Here is a 3,424-nt window from a genome sequence, read left to right on the forward strand (position 1 = left end):
TAAGGCTGGAGAAACCTCTAGAAAGTAGAAAGGGAAGGAAAAAGCTTCCACCTCCGAGTCATGGGAGATGGAGAGATTCATCTCATTTGTTATCTATGCAATTCAGCTGGAGTTGTCATAAAGGAAGAAACCCTCATTGAAGAGGACAAGCCCATCACTAAAAAGAGGATGGAGCAAATAAGAGAGCCCACTTATGGACCTCAACAAGAGCATGAGGAAGTCCCTCATCAAGAAATCCCTGAAATACCTCAAGGGATACATTTTCCTCCACACAACTATTGGGAGCAAATTAACTCCTCCCTAGGAGAATTAAGTTCCAATATGGAGCAACTAAAAATGGAGCACCAAGAGCACTCCATTATTCTCCATGGAATTAGAGAGGATCAAAGAGCTATGAGGGAGGAGCAACAAAGGCAAGGAAGAGACATTGAGAAGCACAAGCACTCCATAAGATCTTCAAGAGGAAGAACTAGCTGCCATCACTAAGGTGGACCCGTTCTTTAATTTCCTTGCTTTTTATTTTCTGTTTTTTGTTTATTATGCTTTATGTTTTATTTATGTTTATGTCTTCATTACATGAGCGTTAGTATCTAGTGTCTTTGTCTTAAAGCTATGAATGTCCTATGAATCCATCACCTTTCTTAAATGAAAAATGTTTTAACCACAAAAGAACAAGAAGTACATGATTTTGAATTCATCATTGAAATTAGTTTAATTGTTTTGATGTGGTGGCAATACTTTTTGTTTTCTGAATGAATACTTGAACAGTGCATATTTTTGAATTTGTTGTTTATGAATGTTAAAATTGTTGGCTCTTGAAAGAATGATGAAAAAAGAGAAATGTTATTGATAATCTGAAAAATCATAAAATTGATTCTTGAAGAAAGAAAAAGCAGTGAATAACAAGGCTTGCAAAAAAAATGGCCAGAATAAAAGAAAAGAAAAAGCAAGCAGAAAAAGCCAAGAGCTCTTTAAACCAAAAGGCACGAGAAAAAAGCCAATAACCCTTTAAAGCAAAAGGCAAGGGTAAAAGGATCCAACGCTTTGAGCATTAATGGATAGGAGGGCCCAAAGGAATAAAATCCTGGCCTAAGCAGCTAAACCAAGCTGTCCCTAACCATGTACTTTTGGCGTGAAGGTGTCAGGTGAAAAGCTTGAGACTGAGCGGTTAAAGTCGTGATCCAAAGTAAAAAGAGTGTGCTTAAGAACCATGGACACCTCTAATTGGGGACTCTAGCAAAGCTGAGTCACAATCTGAAAAGGTTCACCCAGTTATGTGTCTGTGGCATTTATGTATCCAGTGGTAATACTGGAAAACAAAGTGCTTAGGGCCACGACCAAGACTCATAAAGTAGCTGTGTTCAAGAATCAACATACTGAACTAGGAGAATCAATAACACTATCTAAATTATGAGTTTCTATAGATGCTAATCATTCTGAACTTCAAAGGATAAAGTGAGATGCCAAAACTGTTCAGAGGCAAAAAACTACTAGTCCCGCTCATCTAATTGGAGCTAAGTTTCATTGATATTTTGGGATTTATTGTATATTCTCTTCTTTTTATCCTATTTGATTTTCAGTTGGTTGGGGACAAGCAACAATTTAAGTTTGGTGTTGTGATGAGCGGATAATTTATACGCTTTTTGGCATTGTTTTTAAGTAGTTTTTTAGTATGATTTAGTTGGTTTTTAGTATATTTTTATTAGTTTTTAAAAAAATCTCACATTTTGGACTTTACTATGAGTTTGTGTGTTTTTCTGTGATTTCAGGTAATTTCTGGCTGAAATTGAGGGACTTGAGCAAAAATCTGAATCAGAGGCTGAAAAAAGACTGCAGATGCTGTTGGATTCTAACCTCCCTGCACTCGAAATGGATTTTCTGGAGCTAAAGAAACCCAATTGGCGCGCTCTCAATTGCGTTGGAAAGTAGACATCCAGGGCTTTTCAGAAATATATAATAGTCTATACTTTATCCGAGTTTTGATAATGAAAACTGGCATTCAAAGACAAACTTCCTGCCCTATTCTGGAGTTAAACGCCAGAAACAGGTTAGAAATCAGAGTTAAACGCCAGAAACAGGTTACAACCTGGCGTTTAACTCCAAAAAGAGTCTCTACACATAAAAGCTCAATGATCAGCCTAAGCACACACCAAGTGGGCCCGGAAGTGGATTTCTGCATCATTTACTTATCTCTGTAAACCCTAATAACTAGTTTAGTATAAATAGGACTTTTTACTATTGTATTAGATGTCTTGGTCATTCTGGTTTCCTCTCTGGGGGCCGAAGCCAATGAACACGATTATCACATATGTATTTTCAACGGTGGAGTTTCTACACCCCAAAGACTAAGGTGTGGAGCTCTGCTGTTCCTCATGAATTAATGCAAAGTACTATTGTTTTTCTATTCAATTAAAGCTTATTCTTATTCTAAGATATTCATTCACACCCAAGAACATGATGAATGTGATGATTATGTGACACTCATCACCATTCTCACCCATGAAAGCGTACCTAACAACCACTTCCGTTCTACATGAAAACAAGCTTGAATGCATATCTCTTAGCCTCCTGGTTCACGATCAGAGTCTTCGTGGTATAGGCTAGAATTATTGGCGGCCATTCTTGAGATCCGGAAAGTCTAAACCTTGTCTGTGGTATTACGAGTAGGATCTGGGATGGGATGACTGTGACGAGCTTCAAAATCGCGAGTGTTGGGCGTAGTGACAGACGCAAAAGGATAAATGGATCCTATTCCAACATGATCGAGAACCGACAGATGATTAGCCGTGCAGTGTGATGAGCAGATAATTTATACGCTTTTTGGCATTGTTTTTACATAGTTTTTAGTATGATTTAGTTAGTTTTTAATATATTTTTATTAGTTTTTAAATAAAAATCACATTTCTGGACTTTACTATGAGTTTGTGTGTTTTTTTGTGATTTCAGGTATTTTTTGGCTAAAATTGAGGGACTTGAGCAAAAATTAGATTCAGAAACTGAAGAAGGACTGCAGATGCTGTTAGATTCTGACCTCCCTGCACTGAAAGTGGATTTTCTGGAGCTATAGGAGTCCAAATGGCACGTTCTCAATTGCGTTGGAAAGTAGACATCCAGGGCTTTCCATCAATATATAATAGTCCATACTTTGCCCGAGTTTTGATGATGCAAACCGGCGTTCAAAGACCAACTTCCTGCCCTATTCTGGAGTTAAACGCCAGAAACAGGTTGGAAATCAGAGTTAAACACCAGAAACAGGCTACAAACTGGCGTTCAACTCCAAGGAAGACCTCTACACATGAAAGCTTCAACACTCAGCCCAAGCACACACCAAGTGGGCCCGGAAGTGGATTTCTGCATCATTTACTTATCTCTGTAAACCCTAGTAACTAGTTCAGTATAAATAGGACTTTTTACTATTGTATTT

This window comes from Arachis ipaensis, chromosome B6 (genome assembly GCF_059453495.1).
Source record: "Arachis ipaensis isolate K30076 ecotype BB chromosome B6, ASM5945349v1, whole genome shotgun sequence".
Classification (NCBI taxonomy): Eukaryota; Viridiplantae; Streptophyta; class Magnoliopsida; order Fabales; family Fabaceae; genus Arachis; species Arachis ipaensis.